General features: G+C 43.9%; 1 long non-coding RNA gene across 3 annotated transcripts in view; it reads right to left on the bottom strand.

The window, feature by feature from the left end:
• Positions 1 to 544: 544 nt before the first annotated feature.
• Positions 545 to 23637, bottom strand: part of LOC138287643 (uncharacterized) — a 144341-nt gene continuing 121248 nt past the window's right edge. The window contains exons 4-5 of one of the 3 annotated variants that reach the window (XR_011202261.1): positions 7092 to 7253; positions 545 to 3273 (exon numbers count right to left, since the gene is read on the bottom strand). This is a non-coding gene — a long non-coding RNA (uncharacterized lncRNA). Of the gene's footprint in view, positions 3274 to 3305; positions 7254 to 7441; positions 7618 to 23637 lie in introns of those variants that run through there. The other 2 variants (XR_011202262.1, XR_011202260.1) reach the window with 2 other exon arrangements.

Below are 23637 nucleotides of genomic sequence, written 5' to 3'. Positions count from 1 at the left end.
TACTGTGCTCTTACAGTGTGTGGGAGAGACCCTTGCACTGATGATTTATGCCGTGAATCTTTCTTTGTGTGAGTAAAGAAAGAGAAGGCCCTTCTTTCCAATCCAAGATTATAGACTTTGTCAGGGTTTAACTTTGAGACAGCTGCAGCAGTCTCGTTAAGCAAAGGCTGTCAAGCGAAATATAAGTATCTGACTGTGCTCAGAACAACTCATGGCATGACAAGTCTACGAGGACAGCTAACTGCTTAGGAAAGCAGAACCATACCAAGCCCGCCTCTTCGCAGGGAACAGCAGCACAACCCCTAAGACAATAGTCGAGCTAAACAACTCATGCGGTAGTAAAGTCAGAACACACTGAAAAACCAGAACACAATGATTACTAGAAGATTGTCGCTGGAAAAACAATTATGTAAGGAGAAACAGAACAGAACACTTCTCTAATTACAATGCAGCTTGCATTCAGAATGTTCCAGCACAGTGGTTCCTAACCTTTTGACTTCTGTGGACCCCCACTTTACCAATACTGGACCTCGCAACCCCCCACTGAATCATTATTGGAATCCGGGGACCCCCACTGAATCATTATTGGAATCCGGGGACCCCCACCGAATCATTACTGAAAGCTGGGGACCTAATCTGTTAGAATTATCACATGTTCTAAGCCGTCGCGGGGCCCCAGGGGTCTTCGGACCACAGGTTGGGAACCACTGTTCCAGCACTTTTACTTCCTACAAGGAGTACACACCGCCTGTACTAGTGACCCCGCTGATACTGAGCAGGATTACTATCACCAGAACACTTCACAGGCAGTGCGGGTCTGCAGGCATGCTACCTGAAAGCAGCACTCTCTGAGCAGAATACTGCTGCTAATACCCAATGCAAGGAAACGGGAACAACCGAAATGCACAAAAATATGGGTAATAAGTGAGGACCGGAGACCAAGCTAGCAAGAAGAAGTGGAAGAGAGACTGCAAGAAATAAAGAGGCAAGAATAAGAGAGTGAGAATGTGTTACTGAGAGAGACAGAAACAGACTGAGATCGTTTTACGGGAGCAATCTCAAAATAAGACAGAACACAAAAAGTAAACAAGCATTGACAAAGCCAATAGGTCTCGCTTTTAGGACGGACAAAAGCCTATAATGCAACTGGTTACATCATTTTGTAGGCCCACACACCAAGCAAGCACATGCCTACAAAATTAGGCGAGCCTTTTCTTTTTGTTTGCTGAACCGAGCTGGATTGGTAAATGAAGAAAAACAAAATAGTGCAGAGGGGGTAAGCAACACGGGGGAGGCAGGATTGATGCAATCATGGAAGAGGAAGCAACAGGTGGCAGGAAGGCAAAGCAACACTGGGGTGTGTTGGGGGAAGGAACATGAAGGGTGCAGGTGGGGGGTAACCAAATGGAGAGAGAGAGTGATGTGGGAGGGGGCAAATGAATGAAAGGGAGCACAACATGCAGCAGTCGAGAAGCATACAAATGGTTAAGCAGCGTTGGGTATACGCACACAAGGACATCATGGAGAAGGGTGAGGGAGACACACACAGGCAGCAAAAGAGCAACAGAAGTGTACATGGCGGAGTGGAGAAGTAAACATGTGAGATAGCTGGAAAAGTAGAGTACTTAAATAAAAATAAAAAAGTAAGTCATGAAATGGGAACAGTGTAAGGAGCAAAAAATGCACCCATGCTCGAAGGGAGGGACAAAGAGAGGAAGAGGAAGGAAATCCCACAAATGCCAATGAATAAGAAGCAAGCAAACGAGAATGACAATGAAACCAACCAATGGTAAGCAATGGGTGGACTCTGAGCCCACAATAAGCTAGCAGTTTAACTTACAACTGGTAGCACATGTGCTCTCTAATAGAAAGGTAAATTGGAAAAGAGGGGGGGAGACAAACTAAACAAGAAAGACACAATGACCGCATATATGCACAATACAGAAAGGAAAAAACATTGCGATGGCAAGGTGATAGCAACTCAATTTGATTTGGGAGCAGTTTCACAATTTGCATACTTGTTCATCGGAGTTCCACAAGATCAGTCTCGACATGACAGCCACAGACTCTATAATCAGTCGTGCTTCTATAACAACCATGGAATGAGAATGATGTGTCCTTGTTTCATCAAAGTACATCAATGATAATGGATCCTAAGTAGATGCAGCTGAGAACCCCGCTGTGATAAATTTTTGTCTCCTGCACGGGTTGCCGGGCAGAACTTTGATAAATATCTATTTCCTGGAACCAAGGCTGACTAAGCCCTGCTCCACTAAAAGGGCTCAAACATGATCCTGATATGCGCTGGTTTACAATAATCCCCACGGGGACACAAGATACCTTGTGGAAGCGCCAAGCCTTATGCGAAGTACTTCGCAACATTCATTCCTGAACTCAGAATTAATGCCTGAGATCTAATGACCTCTGCAAGTAGATCATATGACTGAGTTCTCTGCCTCAGCAAATAGTACTATCCCCACCCTAGCCTCGGGGAAGCTTGGGCGTAAACTTCCAGTGCAAAAATATTCAGCCAGCTTCAGTCTGCCTCGCATCTGCAGCTCTTTGAAAATGAAAAGAGGTCCAAAGTGAGAAGCCTAATGTTTGACATGCACTTCACTCGAGGACAGATTAAAATCACGCCTCCACACTCGGCATAGTACGTAATAATATCCAATGACAGTAGGAAAATAGAGAGTTGGAAGGCAGACACTGCAACACAAACTTAACATTCCATCCTCTCTGTAAAGGGCTGGGAAGGGAAGGGAAGGGCTACTGAAACCAGTCCTGGGAGTACAGGGGCAGAAGAAAAATCCGTCCAGGCTAGCCTCTTAAGTGGGAGGCCTTCTGAGGTCAGCAAGCATTATATATTTACTGTTCCTGCCCTTACTGTACCCACTCAGTGCTGGAGCTAGGGCTTGTCTGCATAATAAAGCAAATTAGTACCAGTAGGAGGGATCCCAAAGAAGAACTTACACAAATCACTATAAAAAAGAAACTTTCAGAGTTCAAACCACAAAACTGGGCTACACCCAGAAGTCTCATGGGCACCTGGAAACCAAGGCCCCTTCTAGCAATTCAAAAGTCCGACTGGATAACCACTGGAGTCTGGTGCCCATCTCTCTTCAGTATGTCCCCCAGTTTCCCAATTGTTCTGTGGGCTGTGTTAAACAATTAAACGTGTGCATTTTATTTCCCCTCCCTCGGCTAATTATTGGTCTTCTTACTGCAATTGTCCTTTTGGTTCCTTTTAATCAGGGGTACTGCTAGTCCTCTCTAAAAAAAAGAAAAGAAAATGTTCGATTAACAATGAAAATTTCAAAAAATGTTCAATAAACACAGTTGATTGCCTCAGAAATGGAGTGAATATCTGACAATTTAATACATTCAAAAATCACAAATATTGCAAAGCTCACTAGTCAAGCTGTCATGTGAATGAATATCCTGTTCTTGTGAGCTCAGGTTAGAGATTGGGCTGACATTAAGTTGGCCCTCCTGGACCTTAATGTCAGACTTTTAAGATATCCCTGTAGGATGATTTTCCACACATATCCAACGCTTATTTTACATAACGCATAATCCGAAATTTATTTTGCTGCTGAAGTTTTTGGCAAAGAAGATATTTAAGAGGAGCAGTCCGTTTTTTAGCTCCTCGTGCCTGGTTTGCGCTGCACCTTGACTAGTGTTGAAGCGCCCTGAAGGGCCGCGCTGAGTCAAGGTGAAACCGGATTCCGAAGAGCAATGTCTTTCTTTAAATAGACTCTTCTAGGTAAAAGTTGGTCGTTTGGTGATTAGAACTGCGACGTGTTTAAACATTGATTAATGGAGATTACCCTCGCTGCAGGTGACAGGCTATAAGTACGTCTTTTTCCAGTACTCAGCGCAAGGTAGCTTCTCCCAGTCAATTATTCATGATGGGACGGCCCAGGGCTCTAACTTTACATCGGTGAAAGCAGAAAGTGAAGCGCGCAGCGCTGAGTGACTCGGAGAACTCCTGAGGGCGTGGGGCGTCGGCGCTCTGCAGCGACATCGGACTCTACTGTCCCAGGCTGGCCCTCGCGCAGTTCTTGCTATGACATCACGAGGTTCCTTTTACTGCATGCATCCGGGATATCACTAACACATTTCTAGACTTGTGCACAAATACGCACTGCACTGCCCCGTGAATGTAAAAAGCCTAGCTGGGGATGGAGGCGAAGACTGCAAACTCACCAGCCCCTTGCGCCGCCGGAGCCCCACTTTTTCACACTCAGGAGGAACAGACTACAAAATCATATCTATGAGGCCACGTAAAGCCACTTTTTGTGGCTTTGAATGGCCTCATAGATATGGATTCTATGCCAGTGTGGCGTTCCATGGGTGTTGCGGTGGGTTTAACATCCATGAATTTTGACACATCCCCAGATTTCTAAGAGCCTGTAAACCTGGGATGCACCAAAACCATACTCTCTCCAGGGCACGCGTAATGAGGGGAAATATTTTTATCTCTCCTTATTTTTTCCTCACTCATGGAAAGAGGAAAAACGCCTCTCACAACGCCTTTCTGCGCAAAAACAATACTGCTGACAACAAAGGCAGGGTGCCTACGTTGGCGCTAGGCTGCTGGAACGGTGCCAGCGCAGGGGGAAAGGACAGGAATGCAGAGTATTGCATAAATACAGTGCATTCCTGCCCTTTCTCTTTGGCATAGGGCAGAGCAGGAAGGTGACTTGCTACGCTCCCTGCGCCAAATCCCGATAACTTTGACCCTGAGGACCAGATTCAACAAAATGTGATGCAGCGCAACGCAGCGAGACAACCTGCTGCACGGTATCAAGCGGAGAGGGCAGGAACGTGCCATATCTATAAAGATGTGGCACATTCCTGCTCGCCACTTGCGCTGGTGCACTGGTGACTGCCTAGCGCCAACGCAGGCATTTTTGCACCAAGGTGCATAAGGTGCCTACATTGCAGACAGGATTGCTGCTGTGCAGGAAGGGACAAAAGACACCTGGCTTTAAAAAGGCTTTTGGTCTTTATCCAAAGCAGCTGTTTGCCTCAGAAACACAGAAGCAGGCAGGTCTTGCTACAGGGAATATGCCCTGAAGGGAGCAGTCATGTAGACCTCTATACTTTTTCATCCTACTAAGGTATGCCTTAGTGTGAATGCTCTTCTTGATGAAAGTCCTCACGAATATATGTTGAAGAAATGGTGGTGCCACATTTTTGGGTCCTTGAAAAATTGTGCTGACAGCACCTTCCTTGCCATTGATACTCCTGGCATTGTCTTTCGAGAGGAATATAGTGGACTTTTAAGTCAAACGCTAACTAGTTCATCAGGCACCAATGTGAGTGCAGACTAAAGATTTACTAACAGCACTCATTAGCACTCTCTGAAACCACTGCTTATTTCTAAACAGTCTCAATGGCACCTTACAACTTTGACATTTTTATTTTTGAATAAAATTACACCTCACTGTAAAAGTAACTCATTTGTATTTAAATAGACAGATCTGCTGATTCTCAAACTGAAAAATTAATCTTTCCCCAAAAGATGCCAGGACCAGGTTAGCCAGCAAAATTCTTTAAAGCAATACTGGCTGCCAATTGTCAACATTTCATTGGGAGAAACTGCTTAGAAAACAGTGGCCAGTATATGAAATATTTAAAACAAAAAATGAAAAAAGACTAGTAACAAAGAAAAATACAAAAAGGTGACTGACGGCCAATAAAAGTAGTTTGCAATGTGGACTTTACAGCGATCACCCCATTCCGACAGAAAAAACACAGAAAACGAAAGTGCCTCTTAGGTGGAAGGTAAGATGGTGTGCTGCAGAATAGGGTGGAGCTTTAATATCTCATCTTCACTGATGATGCCATCAGTATGGTTCAGCGATTGTACTGCTATCGACAACAACATTATCTTGGCATACTAATATCGAGGACAGAATATCGAGAGACCACATATAGAAAGATAAGGGCATACGTGGAATGTAGATTTACTATTACTAACTTGACATCTATGTACCTTGAAGATATACGTACTGCGTAGGTACATATATGTGAAGTTAGGAATAGAAAACCTAGGCTTAGCCCTCAGTATTCTATTTTCGATATTCTATCCCCCCAGTATGGTCGATTCGACATCCAGGGGCCACATCCGGTTCGGGATTTGGCTCTAAAGATGTTGAAACAATGCAGACATATTTATGATTACGGAAGCCTTGTGGGAAACTCATTGGACGCACATAAGCACTAGCAAGGCAACCAAGTGACACTACCGATAATTCAACATTGAAGATTCCATTTTATAAACTGTGGTATTTTTCTGGGATGCTTCCATTAATTATCCCTCCAATAGAATTTCTACAGAGAACATGCACGAGGAGACGGGAATGGCTCGAGGCAGTTAGCTCATTGGGCAGTTCCCAAGGACTTTTTCAGAGAGACATGTTTGTCACCAGGTCCACTGACTTATCGCTGGCCTTTAGAATTCATGTTATTTCTGCTCTAATGCCGTCACCTCCGGGTGTTAACATCTGTTAACGGACCTGAAGCTGGTGACCCACAAGGAGTGGAAAGGGCAATAACGAAATAATGACTATTCATTTATAGTAGCACGCAGCTTAAAGGTAGTGATCACCCCAACCAGCACCTCCCCCAGCCTCATCTCCACTAAATTTAGAATGCAGGCACACGGTAATTTTATTACATGCTGCTAATAATGGGTATATGCGTTCATTTTCGGTAGTTAGGTTTCCACTGTTGTGGTCCTTCTTTTATTACTTTAGCGTCTGGCCAACTCCCTGAGTGATGTTGTGCACAGACGGGCCCCCGAGACGCCAAGTTGCCATTAATGTACTACTCACGTCTTCCTCCAGTCTCTACTCACATAATTTTAGGGGAAAATCTTTACCAATATATTCGGCCTTCTACATGTCAACAAAGCAGTTGGCAATACACTGTTCGTGTCCATTCTTCTGTTACCTACGACAACAGAGGGCATGCAGATTTAAAGGATTCTCATGTAATAATGTACCGTTACTATATGCCATTAGACTTCAGATATATATAAACAAAAGAAATGATGAAACTTTTTGTATGTTTCTGTGCACCTAACACCACTTCTCAGTTTCCTCTGCAGGTCAGGTGTTCTGTGCTGCAGGGCCACTGCCGCAGGAGTCACGTCTTGGACATCAGATGCTTCGCTACAGCCTCTAAGCGAGCCCCGGGCATGTTCTGTTCCTTCATGTTTCTCTCCACCATCTGTTGGTCCCCTAGAGAAGTAGATAAAACATCTAACAGTTTCTACAAGCGCTGTACCATTCGATTCATTTAACTTATTTATATGCTTACTGCGTCTATGCCTGCAACCCTCCTTTCAAAAAACCCATTAAGGTATATACATTAAACAACTGGATACTTGAACTTACCATGAAATGTTGGGGCACAAAGAATACTTTACCTAGACTTCTGGTGAAGCAATGTGTTTTGCCATCAAGCCCTGAGCTCAGCTAATTCGTAGAATCCACTCAAACACTGCCAATAGTTCTCTGAAGTTGAAATCAGTTATCTTAGTTTCTCCTAACTATGAATATTTGCCTGGATGCCAACACTCGTGAACCTGTAGTTTGTGGCGAACTGTAGAAAGAAATGTGATTTTCCTTTTTTAGACAGATACCTTGAGTAGAACTTGTTCAATGATTCAGCACTGCATATTTCTATGGGAAACATCATCAATTTTGGGACTTTCCAGAACGGAACTGGTCTACCTGCACCAACTGAGGAGGAGGGGAATTGAGGGGGGCAGGGGGGGGGGTTATTAGCAAGACAGAGAAACCAGTTAGTAATTTACATACTGTGTAAAATGATCCCGATGTTTATAGATTATGTCCGTTTTAAAGCCTGCCACTTCACACAAGTGGTCTTTAAGTTATGGGACAAAAAAAAAGTCTGCGTCTCACTAGGCTCATCATGCTATAACATCTAGGACTAGACAGATGAGAAAGCGTAGTTATACCTATACCCCAATTGAATTCAGTGCCTTTGGGATAACACATACTCCTCCTCCCTCTAGGAATGGTAGTTGGTGACTATATCAAGTGTTAGGATGCTTAAAGTACTCATCTTTGGTGAGCCTTAATGAGCAGGCTGAAAAAGTAAATGCGTCTGCTAAAAGTATCTAGGACCAGATGTACAAAATTCCGGCATTGCGACTCGCAAATTGCAAGTCTGAGTGACTCGCAATTTGCGAGTCGCAATGCTGGATGGTGTCCCTGACACCATCTGCGAGTCGCAAGGGGGTCGCAAAGGCCCACCTCATTAATATTAATGAGGTGGGTCACAATTTGCAACCCTCTTGCGAGTCGCAGCACTCACAGGGATGGTGGCCTGCTGGAGACAGCAGACCACCATGTCTGTGACTGCTTTTTAAATAAAGCATTTTTTTTTTTTCGTAATGCAGCCCGTTTTCTCAAAGGAAAACGAGATGCATTATAAAATGAAAAATGAAACGTTTCAGTTTAATTTTTTTAGAGCAGGCAGTGGTCCATAGGACCACTGCCTGCTCTGAAAAAATGTGTTCAAGGCCATTCACAAAGGGGAAGGGGTCCCATTGGGACCCCATCCCTTTTGCAAATGGTTTACCACCAGTGTGACACTGGTGGTTAACTGGGAATTGCTTTGCGACCGCGTTTTCGGTCACAAAGCAATCCTACATCGCGATGCGACTCGCAAATAGGAAGTGGAACACCCCTTCCTATTTGCGACTCGCAGTCCCATTTTGCGAGTCGGTAACCAGGTTACTGACTCGCAAAATGGGAATGGGAATTGGCATCGCGATGAGGCTTCTGCGCCTCGCAAACAGCGATTTTTGCTGTTTGCGAGGCGCAAAAGCCTTGCTACATCTGGCCCCTAGTCAACTCAAAAGTAAGCTTGAAAAGTGTGCAGCACTTATATCACAGCACTGCAAATTGCACACAACATTGTCTGAAAAGAACACATTACAAGCGTCATAGGCTAGAAGTGAAACTCAAAAACTTAGGGTCTCATTTACTATTTGACGGGAACCGGAAATCCCCAATTTCTTAAGAAATATGAAGTAAAATAGACTAGCTGATTTTCTGCTATATAGAAATACTAATGTCGAGGACATTCTGCCAGTAGATTCTGTTCTCATGGTGATAGTATTTGTATAATGACAGAAATATACTGAAACGCATCTATCTAGCTTCCTGGAATTTGCTACTAGCTAGCTAGCAAGGTGGCAAGACATACAATTGCATCTTGACAAGCAGTTTCACATACAGTCCTGAATTAGCATCTTTCCAATTAAACACTGTTTCAAAAAGTAGCACTATAAGTGACTGCAGATTATTTTTTGAATTCAAGTTTCATAAATTAAAACACTTAATAAGTGTGCCTGCACAACAGTTTACTTCACCAGTGGTCACTAGTACCCACCTTATTAACATCCCCCTCACTGCTCTGTGTACACACAACATTAACTGCAAACAGGCACCTGCTTGGCTGACCCATCAAGTAACTCTATACAAAGTATTCAGTGACCTACCAATAACTTTTTCGGCAGAACTGCCTATAGCAACGATGTCACAGGACTGAAGATCCACCGTCCAAATCCGGTTTGGGGTTACTTGGATTCCTGTCTTGAAGGCACCTGAACTAGCAGTTCAGACTGGATTTTCTCTGCACAATGGACTGGAATTCAGTACAGAGTGATCACCACAGGGTGGGATTAATTCAAGTGTTCCTTCCAGCACTTTGTTGTTTTTTGCAGTGAATGCCCTAGGTGTGGCAGGTTTGTTCAGACATGTGGCTGGTGCTCACTGTTTCCCAGGACTCAAGCTATACCTCACTGACGAGGACTAAGAAGGACAGAACCAGTCCGGGGTAGTTTGTGTTCCCATCTGGAGAGGGGACCTGGCCTAGCACTTTGCACTGTAGTGTTGCTTTTGGAACAGGACCACAATGATTTACATATGGCTGGTTTCTGTTAACAGTGGCATAGTGGGAAAATACAATGGTCTGAAATGAGGCCCAGGCAACCGCCAATGGCTGCGATTAATTCAAGTATTCTAACCATCATAGCAACTCAGAGGCTTCTCTGTATAGGCCTCACAGTGCCCTACAACAAATAGTATGTGCTTTTCTTGCTTTTCCAGAAAGGTGGCAAAATTAAGAAATTGCTACTGTAGAGCTTGAAATTGCTCATATTCAAGCCCTCTGATTATGCCTGTTAGCCATGGCATAATCAGAGAGGCTATTATAATAGCTCTTATATAATAAGATTGCTGCCATAATATGTCGCTGCACTACATGGCACCAAAAGGAACAAGCAGATTTTGTACAGGACATGTAGATTTATGAAGCAACCTGTTCCATGGACAAGTAGATATTTCATTAAATTCCACACCCCTGAACCTGCCAGGCAGGGTTTGACAGGGTGACATCAATATGATGCCCACAGACCCACTCTAAATACTCTGTAGAGTTCAGAGGAGGCATCTCTGATTAGTCAGATCAGCCTAATGTGTTTTTTCTGGGAGGCATTTCACACCTCTTTTACATTTATTCACAGGCTTGAGCAAAATCTGGCAAAGGCTTATGGTAATTAGCCTTCTGATACCTTAAAGTTTTTTTCGGAATATTTATTACAAATCTAACTTCACCATTGGATTTGATTTGTGATGACTATTAATGATTATTTTTCCAGCATGATTTATGAGATAGCCGTATTAGTATTTTAATATGTACTCTAGTTTTCTAAATAGGACAGATATATCTGCCATGGTGAAAATAGCGTTTAGGGCCTTGTCACCATAAGTGCATTTTAACATTATTTTCCTACAACCCCCACCATGTACCCTTCCTTGTAAGCTACAAGGCTTACACAGAGATGACTTACTAATATTTGAAAAAGTTGTTTTTACCTGTTAGGGGGTATTTTAACAGGTCTCACTGAAGACTTTACAATGCAGCAGTCGGCTACAAATGTAGGACTGAAGCCATGTTTTCCTTTGTCACACTAGTGGATGGCACAATAGATGCTGCAGTTCACAGGTGACATCCAACTTTTATTTTGTGGTGTTACCATCCAACTTTCATATACAATAGCCTTATTGAAAAGTTAAATAAGCCAATCAGGGATTTGCCAATTTTAATATGCTTTAGAGATTAGAACACATACTCTAGGTGCTGGAGAGTGGTGCCCCAGTGTGCAGAGTCTGTCTAAAAACCAACAATAAAATTCAGCAAAAACAAGGGGGTGACCACCCATAAAGAGGCATTTTCTCAGACACCATAAAGTTCCTTCACCATAGGTCTACTTGGAATCAAAGGGTGATTATACAATTCCATGTGGTTTCAGAAACCTTTAAGAACACCCAGACACACGTATTTGGGTGGAGGCACAATAACCTACTTAAAGGGAGGTTCTGAACCACTGTTATGTTATTTCCAGAATATGAACAATGTGATATTTGTTTTTGGTACTCTGCAAAATTGACATAGCCTGTGCCAGGTCCAAAATAATATAAAGATTTACTTACAGTCTATATGATCCCTCTGGGATAGGTCAGATCCAGATATTTGAAGCCAAAGACCTGCAGACATTGCTCAAGTGTAATTTTCATGGTGGCTGAAAAGCTCCCAAAGCCATTTTGAATACTGAGTTCCAGTACCTTAAGGGCCAAGTTACTGGAACAAGATATTGTGCTGGAATACTCACCTACTTTGACTTAAAAAGAGGAAAACGTTTGTTGATTCCTTGTTAGAAATAATATGCGGCAACAGAAAAGCATTCAAGTTGAATGTGAGCATAATTAAACATTTTGAAAAATTAAGAGGGTCTCCTTCCTGAACACATACTGTGGTGATCATAGTTCATATAGAGGGGGGCTTGGAAGTTAGCCATATGTGGCAAGGTAATTGAAAGAGAAAAATGAGGGCAAGTTAAGACATTGCCCTTATTAATATTTTAGGGAGTGGAAAAGATAAAACTGACAGATCCTGGCAAGATTATTCCTACTGAACAAAATCAAGTCAAACCAACATATAGACCTCGGCAGCTGATGCCTTGAGACCTGCGATTCTTTTCTTAAACCTCATTCTTGTTTAGGACGGAACATGATAAACATTCCTTACAGGGTCTGGACAGAAAACATTGGTGGTGTTAAGAACTAAAGCAAATACTCACAATTGTGAATATTACATGGAAAACCTCATTCTGGGTGTACCAGTATTATGTGTGGTAATACCACACTGAGTACATACTTGTACCACCAAGTGCAGTATTACCTCCCCATCCTGAGAACGTGTGATAACGCAGTGAGACTGCAAGTGTTCACCCACTACAATATGTGAAACTGAGTGTTGTGCCTTTTTACCCACACAATTTGTATTAGGCATTAACTAGGATAAATGTAGGATGTGTGTGGGGGGTACAATAACTCATACGTTTTAAACCAGATTCAGAAGCAAACGCTTTGCTTGCATATGAACTGGGAGTGCCTGAAGAATACATTTGGAACGCAGGGACTTTTGAGATCTACCAAAAGATAAGGCATGTGAAAAGCATCCTTCACAGGGGGCTACGAAGATAAGTCAAAGGGCCAACACTCCCAGCCAGGGATCTAGATGCACCTGGGAACACATGCACATAAGACTGAAGGATATTTCATAGCTGGGGACTGCACTTCGGCTTACAGGCACTGTAAATCAGAATAGAATATTTCTCGTGTGCTCTCAGACGAAGACACTGTACATGCAGCTTTTGTTTCAGTTCAGACCACAAAAGCCTCAAAACACTAAACACTAAACACTTCTGAATGCCATGGTTGGGTTTAAGACCAGAGGCAAACCAGTCCCTAAATGTCTATTGCCATTAACCATCACCCCTATTTTTAGCTATCTGATCAAGAACATGTGAACAGACTTTGAAAGGTTAACAATACAGTTTCACAAAATCGAGATGGCTGCTAGGTGGTTTAGTGCCACTTAAATGAGAACTAGTTAGCTTTTCCCAACTTTTCGCACGTTGTTTTTCTAAAAATAGCAGATCTACAGTGTGTGCAAGTAATGGGCTGCCCGTGTGCGCTCTGAGCAGTCGCACGAGAGCACGGACTTCAGACTCGAGAGACTGATTAACCCTGGGCATTGTTGACACAGGAGTTAATCGAAAAAAAGCCAGTGAACCACAGTTGCTTTTGTTTAACTTTTCCGTCCCGCTGAAGCCAGGCGCAAGGCCTGGTTGCATCTGTTCGATTTAACAGGACACCCCTGGTCTCTGCCACAAAGTATGTGAGCAGACACTCCTCCTGCCAACCTTTTCTAATTAGGATGGCGATACTTTGTGGTGAGGCCGTCATCACTGCCTCCCCTAGCCCCGAGCCCTTTCCGCAAGGCAGAGGCGCGCATGCGGTTCACCACACCGCTCTGCATTCCTGATAAAGGTACGACAATATTACCCCGCTGATGGATTAGTGGTCTGCGTTCTAGCAAGTTAATCACACGAGAATGACCTCTCAAACCACAAGGTCAACTTTCCTAAGCAGCTGAGAATGTGTCAGCCATACTCAAGTATCCGATCTTACCCTCGCTTGCTTTCACTCCCACTCTGCCTGCTTCTCTCTGCTTCCCTTTTCTCTCCCTCCTTCCTTCTCTCGCTGCCCCTCCCTTTTAGTTTCCTATCTCTCACAGCTCTCTCCAGAGACCCTATGTCTCCATTTTTCGGTTTTACCTCGCTCCCTCCATCGGACTCGGTTAGCTCCCTCTCATCACAGGAGAAAACATCAGAGTTCCCATCAGCCAAAAGACTGACATCTGAGGAAATCAGCCTAAGTGCACTGGTCCCTCCTCATGTCACCTAGGCAATATATTCTGTTACAACTTTCAGACTTGTTGAGATAAAGGTCATCGTTCACTATATCCTTTTCTCTACAAGCGTTCAGGTTTGTTTTTGGATTATACTTTTTCAGGAACCATGATGCTTCTGGGAAACGTTATCTTTTGATAAATTGTGGACGCTACTATAAACAACAGGCTATTTGCTATGGATCGATTGCTTATGACATCACAGACAACAAAGGTTGTCAAAGAACCATAGCTCTGTGATGGCACCTGGGGCCCAATCTGAAAACTGTGTTTATTGATAACTGCTCATGAGTAATTTCATGTGTGTGAGTGTCAGTCCCTTTCAGGGGCCACAAGGCAAGCAGGGGTTACTTGGCCCAACAGTGGTGGTCGAGGCATTTTACTCCTAATGTCCCGTGGCCCAACCTCCTATGGATCCTAATGAATTGGGTCAAGTACCTCCTCTGCACTCGACCCTCAGTTGAAGATGTGATCAAGCAGTTAAAGCACCCTCGACTGGGGGTGGGGGTGTAGATACTGGTAAGCGAACACAATTCATAACTCAAACTGATAACAGTACGGACAATAAATCAATGTCCAGCCACATACTTGCTTTTATAAGAAAAAATAGTATTTTATTTTTAACTCTACACATGCAAAGAAATGCAACATTCAAACGCAACAACACAATCTCCATGAGGTCAGTGCTCTGGTAGTTGTCAGGCAAATCTCTGTCCCACCCTACTATGTGTAACTTGTTTGGGGTTATTCCCCATTCACTGGTGGCTGCATCCAGAGAATGCACACTATTAGGCCATACTCAAGAGTTTCTTTTGACTCTTTATGAGTTTAGTCAAAACTGTCTATGGGTCTGCAGTTCCTTCAGCAGTGACTCCCTTGGAGCTACCTGGCCCTAGTTCATGTCCTACCCGCTTCTGCAACATGGAAGCGTTTGGGGTTACAGCAAGTGCCCTCTGCATGGGCACCTGCAAGATCGCATCCTTCTTGGAAAAGTTGGCCGGTGTGCAGTACATGTGGCTGAACCAGGTGAATGCAGACTCACTTTCCAGAGGGGCGGGCCGTTCTACCCAGCAACTGAAGCATTTTCCAGCTCAGAGGGATGCAGGAAGTTGAGTTCTTCCTGGCGGGTTGAATTCAGTCTTTTGGCTCTCAACTGGAGTCCTGCAAGGGCGTGCCATCATCCTCGGTAGGCATCTTCTTGGTCCTCAGGGGGTCAGCCAAAGCACGTCTTATGTGGCTTGAGCCGTTGGTTGCAGCCTCACTCCCGTCCCAGGCGACTGACCTGAAGTCTGGTCCCGGCAGCCCCTCCTGGCACATAGAGGTGCTGTGGTACCTTTGAGATGCAACAGACTCCTCAGATGCAATATCCCACATCATGGCGGCCTCTCCTGGCATACGTGATCACCGATCAGGCATTTACAAGTCCTGGCATGCTGGCCACACCATTTCTTCACTGGTAGTCCCCTCTGGCATTCAGGATCACCGCAATGAGACAATGAGCACTTGGCTCTCTGTGACAGCGCTCAGTACTTGGCACAGTCTACGGCAGACCCTTCTCACACAGTCGATCTGGCTGCTTGGCAGAGGAGAAAGTTTTGGGGACTCAACCTCTCCTACTTATAGTTTTTTCCCAGACACCAATTGTGATTTTGGGTCTGAGTCTTTGAAGTTTTATGTTAGGGTTCTGCTTCTTTTGAAGTGGACACTTCTCTCTTTCTTCTTTCCTCATGAAAGATGTCTGTGACAGCAGGCTTGACTCTGAAGCCTATTGACCCAAAACACAATTCATGGGAGGGACTAGAGTTCACGCCTGGATGTCAGCCACAGTGATATGTGCATCAAAACTGTTAATCCCAGGCTCACATGCCTACTCTTAATGATTTCCTTATCATCCCCATCTCCCTTCCTGCGATGTATCCAGGCCCCTCCTTGTACTCTATCACTGAATCAACCACACTGACTGTCCAGCACTAACATCTCTATGCATTGTACCCTTACATGTACACATGCCTTCCGCACACACGCTCACTCTGAGTGCACTGTTCAGCACTGAAGCTTTTCTATATTCAACCAGGGTGTACTTATTTTAAAGGACATGCACTGCCAGCACGCACACACACATACACACCAGGTATACGCTACACAACATTTCATCTTTCATGTATTGTTCTTCATGCAAGTACACATACATCTGGCACATGATCTCATTGCGCATGCACTGACAACAGCAGTACATCTATCATTTCATGCATTCCCCACAGGGGTACACGCACAGGACATGCACCAAACTCATATGTACTACACAATACTGCTCAATCCCTGCACTGTACCCTTCCTACGCACATGTACAACCATGCAGAGTCACTACTCCTGCGTTATGCAGCACTTCACACCTACCTGATGTAGGGCAAAGGTGAGTTAAGTACATAGCAACAGAACTTTTAAAGAGGTGAGTGAGCCTGTAGGCCTCACTTCAGTGAGACATGGAAAAAAGTTCCTGTTCATTACTACTGATCACTACATGGTATGCTGCCAGCACTGAACTCATGCTGCTTAACTCCTGGTGAAGGCGCCACTCCCGATCCAACAAGACCACAATCCATGAGACACGCCTATGTCATGGCACAAACACATGATTCATGGTCACCTCAGTATTAGGGATATAAACAGCAGTACAGCTAAGCACTTAGGGCAGGGATGCACATCTTTACCATGCAGAGGACCTTTCTGTCCCAACAATGAAAAATCATTCTAGAATCTCATTGGTTATGCTGATTTAAAAAAATAGATATGGATAGGAAAAAGAGTCATGAGGAACCTATATAAACAATACCAACCTTAAAATGGACCCCCTTGTATTCTACCCTGCACCGGCTGCTCTCACAAAAACGTGCATCTCTCCTTCCTTCTTACGAAGTTCTAAAACAAAATGCTGCTGAACACCCACGCTGCCACTGGTTTCCTCCTCATCCCTATGTTTAAGAGGCATTGGCAATGTCGCACGGTTTGGCTGATAAATAGGTAATTGTCAAGGTTCCCTAATACACAACCAGACAGAGCATGGCAGCAGCCGTAAAACCTTCACTAGCAGAAGGCTTGAGTGCACACAGACACACACACGCTCTACCCCCCTCTTTGTATCTCTACATATGCCTCATAAGCAAAAGCAGTAGACGTCCATCTTTTCTCTTTTGCATCATAATGCCTGGAGCAGCAAACCCTGTTTCTCCGAGAAAAGCCACCGGTCGGTGAAAGCGATGTGGCAGGCTGCAGAAGGCGTACACATGCCCGGCGTGCGGCAGAGCGGCCAGGGGCACGGTCCCGCAGATCGTCCCTCTCTCCTCCCTGGCTGGGATGATGCGCGCAGTACTCTCACACACGAGCAGAGATGTGGTACGAGGGCAGAGAAGGGCACAGGTGCAGATTAGAATCAAGCGGAACAGGAAGTGGGTGAGGGGGGCGGACGTTGAGCGGGGAGAAGGCAGGAGGCGAAAAAGGGGACAGGCGTCAAGCTGCAAGTGGGCAGAAGGGTGCAGAATGGGACACAGTCGAGGGGCAGAGAGCCAGCAGGGTCCACCCATAGCTGCCCTGTGCTGGTGTCAATGTTTGACTGCGTACAAAATGGATTTGGTCGTAAGACAGATTCTGTTACTTCCTGCAAAGAAACACATTTATCGAATGCACTCCACTAGGTTTGGCCTTTATGATCTCAAAGTCAAAACCTGGTTTCATTCCTTGGACCCCTTCTTTCAAACGTGTATTCGAAATCTCTGTTTCATCATCTGCGTACTGAACAAAGACAGGGACAGGACTTGCCAAGTACTGGTCGTTCTGGTCAGTCAGTACGACAGTACGACAACACCCGTCCAGTCGAACTGCATCAATAAAGTTCTTCCGGCTTACTTTATTTGTGAAAAAACATGAAACTGTAAGACAGGTTTGGGTGTCAAACAACCTGCGGCAGAGATCCGTACATATGCCACAAGTCTCAGGTTATAACACCAATAAGATAGTGCAGGTGGTTAATGCACTTAGTGTAGAGGTCTGCATTGAACCTGCTGGGTATTGATAACCTGCAGGTCACAGATTCCTACCCTATTTGTTGTAAAGATCTTTGTGTAACCTACACCCCCAAAAGATCCTGTTCAAGTGTGACATATGCCCCATGCAAACAGCTGAGTTTAACCTAAAAGGCACAGGAATGAACCCTTGCAAGTTTCAACTCTATTTTCCTGCCTGTAATGTTGCCAACATGGGCACCACGGAGTTGGGTTGCAATTAGCGACTGGCATGAACTACCAACAATCAATTCAGCATATATGTGTGATGCAAACGATAATTATTACTGACATTAAATGCCTCCTTGAAAGACGGTCGGTATTTGTTATTAGGGGTGGTTGATAAATTCTGTTCTGCGGGCGGAGTTTTGCCCACTCCGTGTTCTGCCTGGAGGGCAGAGTTCCAGCAAAACCCCGCCAAGTGCTGTGTGGCAGAGTTTTTCTTGCGTGCGGCTCACCAATGTGTCCCCTAGTGTGATTTTCAGGTGCTAGAATGCCTCCCAATGAGATTTCTCAATATGGGCGGTCACGGCAGGTTGCGCCTCTATTGTTGAGAAAGCTGCTGTTCAAACAGAAAATCTACTTGAGTGGTAGAACATAGCAGCGCCCTCTGGTGCTCTGCGTGGTGCTGTTCGTCCTGATTTTACAGCGTGAAAGAAGCTCTGGGTGATAAAACTCAGCGCGAAATGCCCGATTCCGCCCACTTGCAGAACTCTGTTGAATCTCGCAGAGGTTTTCAGTAACTCCATAGAATTCCACAGAGTGAAACACCACGAATTCCGCCTACCCCTATTTGTTATGTTACTGGTATATGATGCGTCCATAGATCACACACATAATGTAGCCAAAGAAAAGCCTAACAGTGTTCTCCTTCAGTGGCATTTATCATCTAAATATGTGAATTAAAGAAAGAGGTCTACAGTTATTTCCTGAATATGATGTAAAAATATATGCTCAACAAACTGAAAGGACGGGCATTTCATAAAGGAAAGACAATTAAGGAGTGTAAACAACACCCTTGCAACTCTTTTTTGAATCTATGCACTTGAAGCAGTAACCTGTCCGCAAATCTTAGCAATGTGTGACAAAAAAGGTGCTGTCTGCTCACTGATATAAATATATTTTTATTTTTTATTTTAATTAAAGGCTTAAGGTGGTACTGGCCCTATTTTTGACTTGTTTATTCTTCCTTTTTTGCTCTTTACTCTTTTATCAAGCATTTGGCCTAGAATGAAGCACAAACCTATATCCAAGTGGAAGCGAGTAACATTTTTATGTAGAAGCATATTTAACATGAATTAGGAACCATAGATAGCGTAAAATGGTATACAGGGTTTCAGAAACCAGATGTGATGGTGAAGAGTGGAGGAACCTTGCCTTATGGGTTCAGGAGTCCTTCCTAAGGGGTGACTGACGTATATTAAAGATAGTGCTTTGGCTGTGCCACACATGGTGTGGGCACCATCGTGTTTGAGCAGTTTACACTGATCCTGCAGTCTGCAATGGCAGACCTGCTGTCAGCAGTTTACTTCGGTCACTCAGGGTGGCACAAACAGTGCTTTAGGCCCTGGTGACCCCTTTAACACCCATGCCTTGAGTACCACTGGTACCATTTAGAAGGGGGGTTAAAGTCCTTGCCAATTGGGGATACCAATTTTGGGAGAGAGCACTGGCACTGGGGCCTAGTTAGCAAGCCCAAGTGCACTTTCAGAGTCATAACTAACAGCATCTTGAGCAAAAAGTGTGGGGTTGACCATTTAAAAAGTGTTGTCATTCTCTCTCCCTTCTCTTTATCAGTGGCTTTCCTCCCTATTCATGTTTGTCCTTGCCCTGCAGCACAGCTTCTCTACCTTACCTTTGACTGGCTAGAGTGTGTATCCTTCCACTGCTGATGTCACGGATCTACTTTTTGTTTCATTTCTTTTGCAGCACTCAATGCGAGTGCTTGTCCTGCTCTTTCCTCTACTTGTGTTTCCTCCCGCTGCTCCTAGGTCTGCTCCTCCTTGCATCCGAAGCTCACTCCTTCTCCTCCTCCATCTTCTATCCATACCCATGTTCTTGGTTGGTGCCTCTTTGTCTCGGTTTGTTCCCTGTTGTGTTTGTTACCTAGCCAACCTCCTTGCTCCATGGCGCCTTTCACACTGTAGTCACACTCCCTGCCAAACTTTCCGGTCCCCAACACCCATCACCTATTTAATCAGTTTCTTTTCACGTGATGGTCTCTCCCAATAGCTCCCAGCTCATAGATTCCATTGCTATTTGATTATCCAGGTGACACTGATTTTTTCCTAGCAATGTTCTTTTTTTTAGGTCAATACAGCTTGTTTTGTGAGTAGGTCGGTTCTTCTAAATAAATTCGTTAAACTGACTACAGAAAAGAAAAGCTATGAATAGAAAGAAACAATGTGGCAAAGTGAAGTTTCACCAGTCTGCATTCATCGATTAGCCTTCGACTGTTGCAGCCTTTCTGCTCTCATGCTGCTGGAAGCTGGTCTTCACTGCAAGGGCAGTATGCAGGTAAGTGTGGAGGCTATGGCAAGCCAGGTCTACAGAGAATGTGCCTCTGTGTGTGTGTCCATGTATACCTTTGAAAAGTGGTGTTTTGACCCCGCCGAAATCTTTGCAGGCAGAGTGACTCAGCCCGACACACACTGTTCGGTGCCATTCCTCAGCAGTAGTGGATATGCCTCAGTTCAGCATTTCTGCTGAGGAGAAGTGCAGTGCCTTGAAAACGCATTAACAGCAAAAGGGGGCTCCTCTCTTCTGTGACATTATAGGAACGGGTGCCTGTGTTCCTCCCAGAACAACCTTTAAAGAGGTAACTCAAACTGAATGAAGAAATGCTGACAATGTCCCCATTATTTGGAAGGCCGGTAACGTAAAAGGTTTGACTCGGACAGGTGTAGCACACCAGGGCACATTACAGCTTACATCCCAGGAAGTGCCATCATGACCCACATATTCAAAGAGGAAATTATGTGAAATAACAATATTTCTCCTCGTTATGCCAGTCATGTTTGCAAGTCTCTGTAAAGATGGGTTTGCGTCAAAATACATGGGTGACTGCACCGGAATGCCCATGCACCACCCAGGTAATGCCTACAAGATGCAGGGTAATGCAAGGCAGTGCTATGCACAGCATTGTTTTTTTTCCCTCCACAAAGCCATGCAAATCAGGATTTGTGTGGCTTTGTAAATCCCAATATAGATTCTGTGTCAGAGTTGTACCACAAAATGACGCAACCACAACGCAAAATCTTAGTAAATCTGGGGCTCAATGCATACATTTATTTAAAAAATAAAATGCTACAAAGAAGTTGGCAACAAGGAGGCATGTAATAGTAAATTAGTTGTGGCTTAATTGGTTGCAAAGGCTGAAGTTTAAAAGATTTTATGCGGTTAAGGCACCTGCTTACAGTTCATAAACTGCAATCCTCCGAATATAGTCCAGTGAGCTATGAAGGATGATATGTGATTCCTAAGCCTTGTTACCATTATTGTCTTATGTAAAAATCATGTACATTGATTGACACACTTGCAAGATTTATTGTCAATGTATAATGAATGCAGGTGATGTAAAGCACTGTGACACCCTACATTGCCTGACTAGGGTTATAAAAGAAATGTAAAAAAATTAGTGGCATTTTAATTGTTTGTGTAAATACTCTTACAGATCATCACATTTGACAATCTTACAGCGCATTCATATCTCCTACGCACAGAGACTGAACAAATTCAAAAACATGCCTTCAAATTGTAGTTTATCTTACATACCTGTAAAGAGATAACCAGCTGTGTGCCTTTGTTACATTATATTATTATAAAAATACATTTCTTTTGTGGGGACACCCACAACCCTCACCTTCATTTGTAACATTACCATTTTATCTCCTTACCCACCCCTAATAACACCTTTACCACCCTATATCCTTACCCACTCCTAAACCCTAAAACACAATTGCCACCCTATACCCTCACCCACCCTAAACCCTAAAATCACCCTTAACATCCTATACCCTTACCTCCAAACCCTAAATCACACTTACCATCCTATACCCTTACCCACCACTAAACTCTAAAAACACCGTTACCACCGTATTCCCTTACCCAGTACTGAAAATACCAGCACCACTCAAAACCCTTACCAACCTTTAAATCCTAAAATCACACTTCCCTTAATCTCTAATAGATCTATCTATTATATATCTATAAATATGTATAAAATCCCTAATATGTATATATAAACATACATACTACTTACCATTTTGTTGCAAAGGCATGCGTGGTAAAGGTAAATATGTGGTAAAACATGCATGGTAAAGGATGCACAGTTAAGGCATTGAGTTGTAAAGGCTGTCTCTTGCTTCATCATACAGTCCTCGCCCAGAAATATATGGTATCCAGGCGGGCTCAACCTTGAAATTCAAGGGAGCTCTTAGTTGTTGTGAAAGGGATCTATATATTAAAATTGCCCTGAGATATGTTTAACACTACTTTATTCATTAAAATAGGGGTTGCTTCTATTGGAGGACATTATTTACTCCTGCATCTCAGGTCTACATGTTTTCATCAAAACATTGCCACTGCTGGTCAGCTGGCTTTCATTAGGCCAAGGTCCCTCATGAAGAATCCTTTTGGGAATTATGCTTTTGTTGCACCCTACTCAGTGGCCTATTATTCCAGTAAGTTCTATCTTGAATTGTCTTTTAGATGCACCCTACTCAGTGTCCTATTACTATAATTCTATGCGTTCATTCTTTCATGTCACACACTACAAATCCTCCCGAGGGACTTTCTGAGCCTAGTACCTGGTACAAGTTGTAGTTCTCTGTGGTTCACTCTGTGAACCCTGCAAACCAACAGTAGTTTGTATAAGGAATCATGGAACCACACATGCATAGTATCATATCAAGTTTCTGTGAGTACTTCGCATTGTATCAAGCTTTTGTGAGCACGTCTAAACTCTTGATGTATCATCTAGGTAGAAACATAAAACATCACGTCATGCACTGGTAAAATGTGGAAGTGGAATTTAAGCACATGTACTTCCTTTAAATCTTAGTTTCGCCCCATAAGACTCAGGGAGGTGTCCTCCCTGTTGTTACACTCTGTGAAAAAACACATCTTTTGAGGCCGGTTCAGTTTTATAATTTGGTATCGGCTGTAAAGCAGTCCACCTATTCTGATCACTTACTTCGTCAAAGGTCTGGACCCACCACAGTAACTTAAGTTCTCCTCGGTCCATGCAGGCTGGCTGAACTGGTGTGGAGACAATGGGGGTTATTCTAACTTTGGAGGAGTGTTAATCCGTCCCAAAAGTGACGGTAAAGTGACGGATATACCACCAGCCGTATTACGAGTTCCATAGGATATAATGGACTCGTAATACGGCTGGTGGTAAATCTGTCACTTTTCCGTCACTTTTGGGACGGATTAACACCTCCTCCAAAGTTAGAATAACCCCCAATATTTGTTAAAGACCGCAGTCCCTTGGTACGCAAGCCGGCATCACTATGTCGGCTGAATGCATATCAGTATTTTCATGCCGCTCCCTTTCATTATGTAAAGATATGACCTAAACTAGAGTTATGTTTGTAATTGATTGTGTGCTTCACTGACATTGTTTTATAGTTATTGCAGTGTGGATGGGTACAGAAAAGTGGTCATTTGCCAGCAGATTCTTTCCTAGGGGAGTCACAAAACGCTATTAATA

This window comes from Pleurodeles waltl, chromosome 4_1, assembly GCF_031143425.1.
Source record: "Pleurodeles waltl isolate 20211129_DDA chromosome 4_1, aPleWal1.hap1.20221129, whole genome shotgun sequence".
Classification (NCBI taxonomy): domain Eukaryota; kingdom Metazoa; phylum Chordata; class Amphibia; order Caudata; family Salamandridae; genus Pleurodeles; species Pleurodeles waltl.
Note: the sequence above shows the minus strand (reverse complement) of the source record. Positions and strands in the feature narration are given on the sequence as shown.